Below are 13,465 nucleotides of genomic sequence, written 5' to 3'. Positions count from 1 at the left end.
ATTGGTCAGCCTGGACGCCGGTCAAGAAGAGTCCCCACCCTCCTGTGTAGGTAAGAGGGTCTGCGTGAGAGTTGCTCTATTCTGGGAGTGGAGAGGGTCTGCTGTCTCAACCGCGTGTTACCCTACGGGGTGGACAGTGCCCTTTGATTTACCTCGTCTAGCTACCTCTACCATCCCCTATTATCGCAGCTCCGACAATGGGAGGTAGAAAACCGTACAAACGGCCTAGGCCGGGGGCGCGTGCCGGCCCATCCTCCCGTCAGTGGAGCGAGGCATATTCTGACTGATGGGGTGGTAGGAGGCAGTGGGGAAAACTACAGAGGAAGACTTAGGAGAATGCTCTATTCGCGGGGGATACAAAGGGGTTAATACAGTTTTCTTGCATTTATCCATGAATTTAACAAATACGGAGCACCTATTATGTAGGTGGGCTCTAGTGAAGATTAAGCTTTTGACCCTGACTTCCATAAGTCTTAAAAGGAGAAGGAGGAAAACTATTCGTTAACCAAATCTAACTCTGTGAGCTCAGAAACTGTTGAAGGGATATTATGGCAGTGGGGATGGCTCTTGAGGTGGACCTTGAAAGACCTGTGGAGATAGGGAGGAGAAAGGACTCTAAAGGAACTCAAACTGAGGAGTGCCATAAATTATCAGCATCTGGCCAGAGGAATGAATGCGAAAGTAACCTTAGAAGAACAGGTAGGCTCATCCTGGAGGGTCTTTGATGCCAAGCTCAGCTTTGAATTTATAGGTAAATCTTACTGATGGTAAAAATTTTCCAGTGTGTTTCCTATTGAGTGCAAGAGCTTATCCTAAGAACAGTGGGGAGTCACTGCAGGGCTTTAGCAGAGGAGTAACAATCATATTTGTGTTTTAGAAAGATCAATGTGGAGGATGGATTGGGGATTGGGAGGAGGGAGACGAGTTAGGAAGTTGTTTCAGCAATGGGGACAGGTTATGATGTCGTAAAGCATGGAAAGGTATCAGGAATGAAGAGGAAGGGGATGGATTCCTTAGACACTTATGAGCTAAAAAGAACTGGACTTGGTGCCTGGTGAGGCAAGTAGAAGAAAGGAAGGATGACTTCCGAACTTCTAGCTCGGGCAAACAGAAAGGAGAGGAAGCAGGGTTTTTAGGAGAGGGTACGTTCTGGGCCTGGCAAAATTTGAGGTGCCAGTGGGACATCCAGGTGGAGGTGTCCAGGAGGCAGTTGAGTATGCCTGACTGGAGTTTGCAAGATAAGTCTAAACTGGAAATAGAAAGGTGGCAGTCTGTACTGCCTTACAGATGACTGCCACACCAGTGGATTGACTTAGTGGGCTGGCCCAGAGAGTATGTGTAGAATCAGGAGAGAAGAGGGCTGAGGACAGATCGCTAAGAAGCACTGAAGTCTGAGGGCAAAGGGGAATGAATCTGCAAAGGCAATTGAGATGAAGTATCCAGAATGGTAAGATAATCAGAAGTAGAATGTGGTATATCAGAAGCCATGGGAGGGAAGTGTTGAAGGCTGATGACTAATAAAATAAGGTCTGAAAAAATCCACTGGATTCAAAGACAAGGAAGTTGTTGGTGCTGGAAGCAGAGGTCAAATTACAGTGAGTTAAGAAGTAGGTGGGAAGATGAGAAAGCGAAGATTGCATGTAGAAATACACTTTCAAGATGGTTGGCTCTTTAGGAGAAAAAAGAAAGATGGCAATAGCTGGAAGGAGACACAAGTTTTTATTCAGATGGGGGAAATGCTGTTGGCATGGATCCAGATAAAGGAAAAAAAATTATAGAGAAAGATAACTGAGAAAGTGGCAATCCTGGAAAAAGAATAACATAAGGAATCCAAAGCACTGGTGGAGAAATTCACTTAGGTGGCATGAGCCCTGGCCTGTGTGCTCAGTGGTTAGAGCGTCAGCCCATGAACCAAAAGGTTGCAGGTTTGATTCCTGATCAGGGCACATGCCCGGGTTGCAGGCTCGATCCCCAGTAGGGGGTCTTCAGGAGGCAGCTGATCAATGATTCTCATCATTGATGTTTCTATCTCGCTCTGGCTTAGATAGAAGGAGGTGCAGGGGATCACTGGTCAGAGATCAATAAATATATATTTATAGATTCTCAAAACATTGTGCAGTTTAATAAAATACAGAAAAATAATACATATACTTATATATTTTTTCTTTTTAAGTCTTATTTTTAAAAAAAGAAAGTGGAGTGATGATGTTGGATTAGTTCCAAGTGATGATGAGGTCCAGGGTGTGGCCATAGGAGTGGGTGGCTGAAGTAAAGTACAGAAGACATTCAAGATATAGACATGACCATTGAAATCTTCCTGGATGATGGCAGGACTTGAGGGAAAAGGGAAGAGGATGCTTGTGAACTAGGTACCGAAGTCCTTGAAGTGGGTTGTTCTGGAATCTGTAGATGACAGCATGAGGAGGGATAAAGGTCAATACAGCTGCATGGCATGACCCTCAAAGTAGCAAAAGTTTTTAAAGAAGGTGATGGAATAAGGAGCTGGGTTGGGCTTTGGTGAGGAGACACTGAGCTAGCCCCACTCTCAACCCTGACGTCCTTGGGGGATAAGAGCCCAGGGAGGGCTATGCAGAAGTGGCACCCCTGAATAGAGGCAGATTTCTGGGCAGACTGGAGGTAGGCAGAGAGACTGTGGAGAGGCTCAGAGTGGAGGAGACTTTCCTGATCAGGAACAAAGGCCTTCAAGGGCAGAGTAAGGTTGGGAAGGGAAGCAAAGGTAGGAAATCAAGTCAAGGAAGATGAAGCATAGAGCAATGAAGGGATGAGGAGAATGTGGGTAGAGTGGTTGTGGTTGACCTAAAGAGTTACATTTTGTGGGGAGAGCATGAGGGCAGATCTGTGGTGTGCAGTTGGGGGCAGAAGTGAGACTTGGGAGAAGAAAAGTCGGATCTGGGTAGAAAATGAGGGTAGGTCTGGGGAGAGGATGAAGGCAGAGGGTTTTGCAGGAAGGAGATGGGGGGAGGGGTTGTCTATGAGGAGAGGGTGGAAGGAAAGGCAGCTGTGGGGAAGAAATGGGTGGCAAGAGGGGTCTGTAAGGAGGGTGTGAGTCAGGAGCAGAAGCTAGGGAGTCTGTGAGAAGGAAGTGACAAGTTGTAATGCATTTGCCCTGAAGTGGAAGTAAGGACCAGGACACACCCTCCTTAGCTCAGGCCGAAGTTTGGAAGAAGAATGTTTCTTTATTTCTCCGTCTTCCTTCTCCCTCCTTGCCTCCTTCCCTCTCTTTCTCTCTGAATGAAGAGCTGAGTGAGTAGTGGGAATGGGAGCCAAGGAGGATGCCTCTGTCCCATTCTGTAGGTGAAACTTGCAGCAATGGCCCACAGTGACTGCCTTGTTTCCAAGGCCATCTGGGGACAGTGAGCCAGGCTGGAAGCCCATGCCCTGGAGGCTTCTTGCTTTCAGAAACATGTCTTTTGATTTGGGGAAGTGGGGAGGAGAGAAATTTTTTTTAGAAACAAGACCTGATTTTATGATACCTCTTCTCGCTCGTTGCTAAGGACCTTTGGCTTAGTATAAGAGCAGAGATTTTGAGATTCTATAATTTTAGTTTACCTGCATGAAAGAGTACCATTTGGCTGCTATAGAAATGATTTATAGTTGGGTCCAGATTTATTAATCACCTCTGAAGATGGAAAGGAAATTAAAAACAGAGTCCACTCTGGGCTGAAGACAAAGTAGGTTTGTCATCCTTGCAGAAGATCTTGCCAAGGTCAGAAGGCCACAAACAAACCAATTTGGACCGAGGTTCCTAATCTGGATTTTAATTTCATGTGCTTTGATTATTCAGACCATTTTCTCTCCAAGGTAAAATAATGACTATTTTAATTGGCTGCCACTTACAGAGAGTCCAATAAGCATGATGGCATCCGTATATTTTTCTCTGGCATTCCATGTGTGCTCCAGTTCTTATGATCAAGCTGGTGAAGCTGACTTTTACTGCATGCTGCATGCCATGACCAGTTGACTATAAATTAAATCCTCTTTTCCAAAAGCCATTTTCCATTAGTGCTAATTTGTTTGCTTCTCATTTCCACTGATCATTAGAGTCTCTGGTTGTGAGCACCAAATTGGAAATAATTTCTTTGACATTTCAAAAAAAATGTCTCCCTTTCTTGAATGCCATTTGGCTGCAGCTAAAGAACATTATGGTTTGCAGAGGAACAGTTCACTCCAATTACAATTTAACTGACCGTTCATGGCACTGAATCCCTGTCCTTAGTGTCCAAAGATGACACCACTGCTGACATTGCTATTTCCTGTCGTAGCTGTAAAATGCCTCATAGACTGCACTAGCCTTCTTGGACGGAGATGCTGCCACTCTGCACATGACAGCTTTGGGAAGTTGGTCATTTTATGGACCTACATATCATGGACATTCAGATACAACCATCTAAACAGGCGCTGGCTGATTTCTTCTCTCACCCAGCAAACATTTATTAAACATCTATTTTGTGTCAGGCGTTATGCCAGACCCTGAGCACATAAAGATAGGGAAGACCAACCCCTGCCCTTGAGTACACCCGGAGGGATGGTTAAGTTTTACAGCATAGCAGGGGAAGAGGTGGCATAGGTGAGCCACAGAACCCAAAGCCCCTAGTTGTCTTGGAGAATTAGCCAAAGGGCAAAGAGGAGGCTGGCCATTCCTGATGGCAGAGCAGCAGTTGAGATGCAGAGGGCCCTGGGAGGGCCTGGAGAGTTGAAAAGTGGAGGTCTGTTGTAATGTGTAAGTGGCAGGATTAGGTTAGCCTGGGGCCAAGTTTTGGAGGACCGTGTATGCCACATGGAGTTTAGACTTTATCCTGTAAGTCTACTGGCACCCAGGACATCTGTTTAATCAATTACTGTGTGGAATTGGAAAATCAAAGTGCTCATTATAAGCATAGTGTTGGATGTCAGTTTAAATAATAGTTTTTGTGCACCCATTATGTGCCAGGGAGGATGCTAGCCACCCAAAATATGAAGATGGAACATGTTGATATTGAAATTGCCTATCAGGTCTTGGGTAAACAAGAAGACTTATGGGTGGAAGTCATCTATGAGCACAGGGAATTGGTCAATAAATCAGCAGTAAGGCGAGGCAGAGGGGGAAGGATAGGAGGCCTGACCTTAGAAGGGAAAAAAATCATTTAGAAACAGTGTGGGGGATTTAGAGAATGTTTTGTGATGTGGGAAAGCTGGCATCCATCTCCTAATTCTCACTGGAAGCAGTGACACGGAGCTGGTGCGCGGGGGGGGGGGGGGGGGGGCGGGGGGGCGGCAGGGAACTGAAGAGTTTCAAATAGGGAAATCTGTCAGATTTGTGTTTTAAACTGTCACATCACCGTGGAGTTTAGGATGGGGTAAGCCTGAGATCAGTTAGGAGGCTGATGCAATAATCCATGGGAGGGATGGGGGGTAATGAAAATAGTGGCCGTGGAGATGAAGATAAATAGACTGACCTGGGGGAGATTTAGGAGTGTAATTGGCAGAACCTGGCAACAGTTCAGATAAGGAAGGCAAGGGAGAGGGATATACATCAAAGCTCTAGTGTGACCAGGAGAGTGGTAACCCAGTCACTGATAGAGGACCAACACAGGAGGAGGAGCAGGTGTGAGGGTTTGATGGAAGAGTGTGTAAAACATACCAGTGGAGACATCCACTAGTCATTTAGATGCAGGGATCTGGACCTCATCAGGAGGGAGGCCCAGGCTGAGTGAGAGATGGACTTGGGAGTCATAAAGCCTACAGATGTAACTTGAAGTGATGGGAGTGAAGGACATAACCCAGGAAATTACAAAGCATGAGAAGAAACGGAGAACAGGGAAAGCACTTGCAAAGGAGTCTGAAGAGGATCCAAGAGAGAGGGGGGTCAGGAAAGGAGTTCTGAGAAGAGAGTCATCCACAATCTATCAGAGGTCAAGAAGATGGGGCTGAGCCAAAACCGGTTTGGCTCAGTGGATAGAGCGTCGGCCTGCGGACTGAAGGGTCCCGGGTTCGATTCCGGTCAAGGGCATGTACCTTGGTTGCGGGCATATCCCCAGTAGGGGGTGTGCAGGAGGCAGCTGATCGATGTTTCTCTCTCATTGATGTTTCTAGCTCTCTATCCCTCTCTCTTCCTCTCTGTAAAATATCAATAAAATATATTTAAAAAAAAAAAAAAAAGAAGATGGGGCTGCAAACTAGCCACCGAATTTGACAAGAAGAGATTATTGGTGACATTTTGGAGCACAGGGGTGAGCAGAATTAGTGCTTTTGATTAAATGGAGAGAACCTGGATTATAATTATACACAAATCTGAGTTCAGTTTTCATTTCCACCCCTTTTTTAGCTGTGAGACCTTCAACAAATAAGCAAACCTTTTAAAAATATATATACATATCTATTTTATTGATTTCAGAGAGGAAGGGAGAGGGAGGGAGAGAGAAACATCAATGATGAGAGAGAGTCACTCATTGGTCTGCTGCCCCTGCACACCCCACACTGGGGATCGAGCCTGCAACCTGGGAATATGCCCTGACCGGAATCAAACCATGACCTCTTGGTTCATAGGTCAATGCTCAACCACTGAGCCATGCCAGCCAGGCAATAAGCAAACCTTTTTAAACATGAAAATTGTGACTAATAATAGCTCCTTCTTGAGATCTTTAGAGGATTAAACAAATAGTGTTTATAATGTGTATTATGGTATGTAACTAGTTCTTAATGAACACTCAAAAAAATGTTAGTTTCTTCTCCTTGCCATCATTCTCTCCTCCCTTCACCATATTTCCCCTTTTATCTTGGTAGTCAAGAAGAATCTTAGATACAGAATTTATCCCAGCAACCAACTCTTGAAATTGGCATATTTTTCTCTTTTCCCCACTGTTCTTCTTTTAAATTCTTTTTGAAATTGTATTTAGTGGAGATTTTTTTCAATTCTTGTCAAATCTTACTTTGAAGAACATTTGAGATAAAAATAAATAAGGGGCCGGACACTTGCTTGAACATGACTGCCACCTTTTATCTCTCCCTACCTCTCAAAACCCCACTGTCTAACACTCAAGAAATACAAAAATATAGTAAGTCACAAAAGTTCAGAGAAGGCAGCAAGGCAACAGCAGATGAAAGTTCAACAGATATTTGAAAGCTAAAAGGCAGGTGGGGAAAAGGAAGCTAAAATGTTACCTTGTTTGAAGCACCCTAAGAAATTACAAACTGCCCTAGCTGGTTTGGCTCATAATGGATAGAGCGTCAGCCTGTGGACTGAAGGGTCCCGGGTTTGATTCCCAGTCAAGGGCACATACTCTTGCAGGTTTGATTCCCCAACCTGGTTGGGGCATGTGTGTGAGGCAACCAATCAATGTATCTCTCTCACATGGATGTTTCTCTCTCTCTGTCTCTCCCCTGCCCTTCCACTCTCTCTAAAAATCAATGGAAAAATATCCTCAGGTGAGGGTTAACAAAAAAAAAAAACAAAAAAAGAAGAAATTACAAATTAAGTGCCTGCAAGGGGAGATTACCAACAAGAAGCAAGTCAGTTCACCCAGTTTAACCTCCAAGAGGCTTAATGTTTGGAAGCACAAGTTACCATAGAAGGTCAGAAGTGAGGTATGGAGCTAAACATGGAGACTGGCTGAAGTCTGTAGGGAGAGCACTTTGCCCCCACCTCAGAGCTCCTCTCTCAACAGCCAAACAACTACTCTAAACTCTCTTGCTGCATAAGGAGAAAGGAAAATGAACAGTGCAGGCCTCCATACTCAGGGACCTCAGGCATAACTTTTTAATATGTTTTTAAATTATATATATATAACATTTTGTTGTTGTTAATCCTCACCTGAGGATATTTTTCCATTGATTTTTTTAGGGATAGTGCAAGAGAAAGAGAGAAACATCGATGTGAGAGAAACACATTGATTGATTCGTTGCCTCCTGCAAGCACCCTAACCAGGGCCCGGGCCAGGGAGGAGCCTGCAACCAAGGTATGTGCCCTTGACAGAATCAAACCCAGGACCCTTTGGTCTGAAGGCCAATGCTCTATCCACTGAGCAAAACCGGCTAGGGCAGTGGTCGGCAAACTCATTAGTCAACAGAGCGGCAAACTGGGCTAGGGCTAAATATGTTTTTATTGATTTCAGAGAGGAAGGGAGAAAGAGAGAGAGAGATAGAAACATCAATGATGAGAGAGAATCCTAGATCGGCTGCCACACACACACCACTGGGGATTGAGCCCACAACCCAAGCTTGTGCCCTGACCAGGAATCAAACCGTGACCTCCTGATTCATAGGTCAAGACTCAACCACTGAGCCACGCCAGTCAGGCTAATATGTTTTTTTCTTAATCGATTTTGAGAGAGAGAGAGGAAGGAAGAGGGGGAGAGAGAGAGAGAGAGAGAGAAACATCAATTGGCCATCTCCTGCATGCCCCCTTACTAGGAATTGAGCCTGCAACCTGGCATGTGCTCTGACTGGGAATCAAACCAGTGACCTCTTGATGCATGGGATGCTCAACCAACTGAGCCACACTGGCTGGGCCCTCAGGCATAATTTTAAGGTCAGGGATATAGGATGGAAAACAGTAATGGAGTGAGGGCTATACACTGCACTGTGGCTGCCCCACAAGCTCTCCCCACCCCACCCCCCAGGATGCTAGTAGGCATTTATCAACACCACTTTCCCTCCCTGGGAAACCAGAAAAGTCTCTGGAGGCCCTGAGAATCCCAGAAGGAAGGAAAACACCTCCACTGACTGACATTTTTTAGTTCCTCAGTGAAGACTACTCTTGCCTAATAAAGAAATTTCTAAAAATTGAAGGTCACAGCACCTGATTAAAAGAGCCCACTGAGGGCCTAGCATAATAAATGAAAAGACCTGCACCAAGGCCTATCATCATACAATTTCAGAAGAGGTTTTAAAAGCATCAAGAGTGAAAAAACAGCCCTAGCCGGTTTGGCTCAATGGATAAAGTGTTGGCCTGCAGACTGAAGGGTCCCAAGTTCGATTCCAGTCAAGGGCACATGCCGGGCTTGTGGGCTCAATCCCCAGTGGGGAGCGTACAGGAGGCAGCCGACCAATGATTCTCTCTCATCATTGATGTTTCAATCTCCCATCTCCCTTCCTCTCTCTGAAATCAATAAAAATATATTTTAAAAAAAAGAAATGCCATAATTTTAAAAAAACAGAGTGAAAAAACAAGCCAGAGACATAGGCACAGGAATCAGAATGAAGTCAGACTTCTCAACAGCAATACTGGGGAGGTTAAATCCAAGGGAAGCTTATTTCATATATATATTTCATATATATACTAGAGGCTTGGTGCATAGATTCGTGCACCGGTGGGGTCCCTCAGCCTGGCCTGCAGGGATCAGGCCAAAACCAGCTCTCCGACATCCCCCAAGGGGTCCCAGATTGCAAGAGGGTGCAGGCCAGGCCGAGGGACCCCACCAGTGCACAATCGGGGCCAGGGAGGGACCGCAAGAGGGCTCCAGGGCATGTCCAGCCCGTCTCGCCCAGTCCGGATCCACCGGACCCCTGCAGCAAGCTAATCTACCAGTCAGAGCGTCTACCCCATGTGGTCAGTGCGCATCATAATGACTGGTCGAACAGTCGGACACTTAGCATATTAGGCTTTTATTATATAGGACATATCCTATATAATAAAAGGCTAATATGCAAATCAACAAAACGGCAGAACAACCGGTCGCTATTATGCACACTGACCACCGGGGGCAGATGCTCAATGCAGGAGCTGCCCCCTGGTGGTCAGTGCACTCCCACAGGGGTAGTGTCACTCAGCCAGAGCCAGGCTCATGGCTGGTTAGTGCAGCGGCGGTGGCAGGAGCCTCTCCCACCTCTGCAGCAGTGATAAGGATGCCCGACTGACGGCTTGGGCCCGCTCCCCATTGGGAGCGGGCCCAAGCCATCAGTCAGACATCCCCCAAGAGCTCCCAGACTGCGAGAGGGCACAGGCCAGACTGAGGGACCTCCCCACTGAGTGCATGAATTCATGCACTGGGCCTCTAGTCCTCTAGTGTGTGTGTGTGTGTGTGTGTGTGTATAGATTTCAGAGAGGAAGGGAAAGGGGGAGAGAGAGAGAAACATCATTGATGAGAGAGAATCATTGATCAGCTGCCTCCTGCACACCCCCCCACTCGGGATCCCACCCAAAACCCAGCATGTGCCCTGACCGAGAATCAAACTGTGACCTCCTGGTTCATAGGTCAACGCTCAAACACTGAGTCACGCCAGCTGGGCCCAGGGAAGCTTATTTCTAACGTGGAATTATACACCCAACCAAACTAACATGAAGCCAAAAATATTTTCAGACTTCCAAGGACAAACAGAAAAAAATATTTTTCATTTCTTAGGAAGCTACTAGAGAACGTGCTTCAACAAAAAGAGAGTGTAAACCAAGAAGGAAGATGAGATGAATCCAGGAAATGGGGCAATCAATAGAGAAGACTGGCAAAAGGAAATCCCAGGGCATTGGTGCACCAGGCTTAGTAAGCAATGGGTCCAAATGAGCAAAAGACAATGGGCAGAAGTCTCCAGGGAAAAGATGGAACTGATCAGTTAGGACTGAACATTTGGAAAAATCATTGCTACATGTTTGGAACATTTGGAAGAAAATAGCTCCAGGTGCATTGAAAATTAAGCAATTGGAAAAATAAATTAACTCCAGGTGAAACCAATTTATAAGGGACAGAAAATCTAATAGGTTACAGCTTGAATGCACAGTGTTTATTTGGCCAATAATGTAAACATTAACTATTGATTTAACTATAAATTGTGGGAAACTATAGTATTGTAAGGACAAGGGAGTAAAAATAGGGGTTAGAGTGGTACAAGAGCTATTTCCTCAACTGCCAGAATATACATATTCTCTAAAATTGACAAATAAAATAATAGCAATGTGCTAGTTTGCTAGGCTCCTATAGCAAAGCACCACCACAGACTGGCTTAAACAGCAGAAACTTATCTCTGTTCTAGAGGCTCTGATCAAGGTGTTCAAGATCAAGTATTACAGGGTGGTTTTCTTCTGTGGCCTCTCTCCTCGGCTTGTGGATGGCTGACTTCTGTTGTCTTCCCACAGTCTTCCCTCTGTGTGTCTGTGCCCTAATCTATATATATATAAAAGCACTAGTGGCCCAGTGCACGAAATTCGTGCACATTAAAAGGGGATTAATTAGAGGAAAAAATTTAATATTGCCCTTTCTCTATAATAGAAATGTCAGAGATGAAAGAAAAGTAGTAAAATTTATATGAAAACCTTCCTCTTGTCAGAGTCTGGGGCACACCACGGGACCCAGAGTCAAGTCCCCGCCTACCCACATGCACCTCAAAATTGCATGAGACCTAGACCTGGCCGCACCCCCCCATTGGGCTAGATCCAGACCCGGCCAGTCCCACCCTTGTCAAGCCCCGCCAGGCAGGGGGCATAGCCTCAGGTCCCCTGGCCCGGTGCCAGGATGGGGGGCGTGGCCTGAGGTCCTCCAGCCCAGACCAGGGCAGGGGGCGTGCCTTGAGGTCCCCCGTCAAGCCCCATCAGGTGGGGGGCATGGCCTGAGGTCCCGCATCAAGCCCTGCCAGGTGGGGGGGCACACTCTGGTCCCCCATCAAGCCCCACTGGCAGGGGGGCACAGCCTCAGGTCCCCCGTCAAGCCCCGCTGGGCGGGGTTGCGGCCTGAGTTCCCCCGACCCAGCACTGGGGGTGCACCTTGAGGTCCCCTGTCAAGCCCCATGGGGGCGGGGGAGGGCGTAGCCTCAGGTCCCTGCTGATTGCTCATTAAAGCTCCTTATGGGAACTTGGCCTCCAGCTGTGGGTACAGTCATCTTGGTGACGGAGTGATGGTCAATTAGCATATTCCCTCTTTATTAGATAGGATAATATGCAAACCCCTCGGGAGTTCAACCTATCGGGAGTTCAATCAATCACTATGACGTGCACTGACCACCAGGGGGAGGCGCGGAACGAAGGAGGGCCCCGACCAGCGGCCAGCAGCTGCTAGGGACCCTACCCATGCATGAATTTCGTGTACTGGGCCTCTAGTATTTTTTTTTTTTAATATATTTTATTGATTTTTTACAGAGAGGAAGGGAGAAGGATAGAGAGTCAGAAACATCGATGAGAGAGAAACATCGATCAGCTGCCCCCTGCACACTCCCCACTGGGTATGTGCCTGCAACCAAGGTACATGCCCTTGGCCGGAATCGAACCCGGGACCCCTGAGTCCGCAGGCCGACGCTCTATCCACTGAGCCAAACCAGTCAGGGCTGGGCCTCTAGTATTTTATAAGGACACAAGTTATATTGGATTAGGATCCACCCTAATGACCTCATTTTAACTTAATTACCTCTTTAAAGACCCCTATCTCCAAACACAGTCACATTCTGAGGTACTGAATGTTAGGGGATGAGGGGGACACAACTCAGCCCATACCAAGTAGTATAAATTCTTTATTTGGGATTATAGAAGTAAACAGAAGAAATAGCCAACAGAATTGAAAGTGGCTGCCTCTGGAGTCCTGGAGGATAGCAAGGAATAAGGCAGGTACTATTGATGTTTTACTATAGCAAGTGGGGAGCTGGACCTTGAACCAGGTCTGATGTCAAATCTGATGTTCTTCACTCTGCCACAAGATCTGGAGTTCCTCAAGGGCCCTGGCTGTGCCATCTTCATCTCTGCATCTCCCACAGCACCTTGCATGGTGACATGTGATGGGCCTTCACTACATAGTCACTGATTTAGAGCTATATCACTGTCATCTTCTATGCTGCCATTTGTTTGTTTTTTGTCTTGAAAAAGAAGACGGGGAAGACAGAGATTCAAAGGAACTTTGAGTGGCCATAAGATCCAGCTGAAAGTTTCCTGCCCCTGGTGTCCTAGAATTGCTGGGTGCATCTGCAATAGCACTTTGAGTTTTGATCCTAGAATGGGTCCATCCACAGCAGGGCAGGGACACCAGGTCCTTTCCTGCCCGATTAAGTTTATGGTGATGTTTCAACTGCTCCTCCCTGGGGTCCAGAACAGCCACTCACCCCCATTTTCTTGAGGCCAGTTTGGCTGTTGAAGATGGCCATGGGCTCTGAGAGTTATTCTCAGATGTAGGGCTGTAATATTCACAGTGAGTGATGCATGATCCCATGAAGGGTTTTGGTCATTTTTGTGTTTAGGTTGATCCACAGTTATTCATCTGGCTGTTCAGGCTGACAGGATCCCGGGGTTGTCTCTGTCCCAGAGGCTACATGACGCCCTTCCTGGGAGCACATATCCCGTGTCCTCTGGAGAGGAGAGGAGGTTGGTGTGTATGTCTGTCTGTCTCAGCATGCTTCAGATTATTGCTTCCTAATAAAATCCTGATAGCTGGGCCCCATCAATATCTCAAATACATGTGAGGAAACGTTAATTTAGAATCAATTTTAGGGTGTTTCAGACTGTAAAGTCCTTTTAACTAGATCTCTGGCAAAGATGTAGAAGCACTTTATGGGACTG

The 13,465-nt window shown here is 46.4% G+C and overlaps 1 protein-coding gene across 2 annotated transcripts in view; it reads left to right on the top strand.

The window, feature by feature from the left end:
- Window positions 1-15: 15 nt before the first annotated feature.
- ARMH1 (armadillo like helical domain containing 1) overlaps window positions 16-13,465 on the top strand; it is a 40,504-nt gene continuing 27,054 nt past the window's right edge. The window contains exons 1-3 of one of the 2 annotated variants that reach the window (XM_080655212.1): window positions 18-50; window positions 7,841-7,955; window positions 13,147-13,270. The gene's annotated coding sequence lies outside the window, so the exon portion shown is untranslated. Of the gene's footprint in view, window positions 51-7,840; window positions 7,956-13,146; window positions 13,271-13,465 lie in introns of both variants that reach the window. The other variant, XM_080655211.1, reaches the window with a different exon arrangement.

This window comes from Plecotus auritus (genome assembly GCF_963455305.1).
Source record: "Plecotus auritus genome assembly, chromosome: 2".
Taxonomy (NCBI): domain Eukaryota; kingdom Metazoa; phylum Chordata; class Mammalia; order Chiroptera; family Vespertilionidae; genus Plecotus; species Plecotus auritus.
This window is presented reverse-complemented; position numbering and strand designations above follow the sequence as displayed.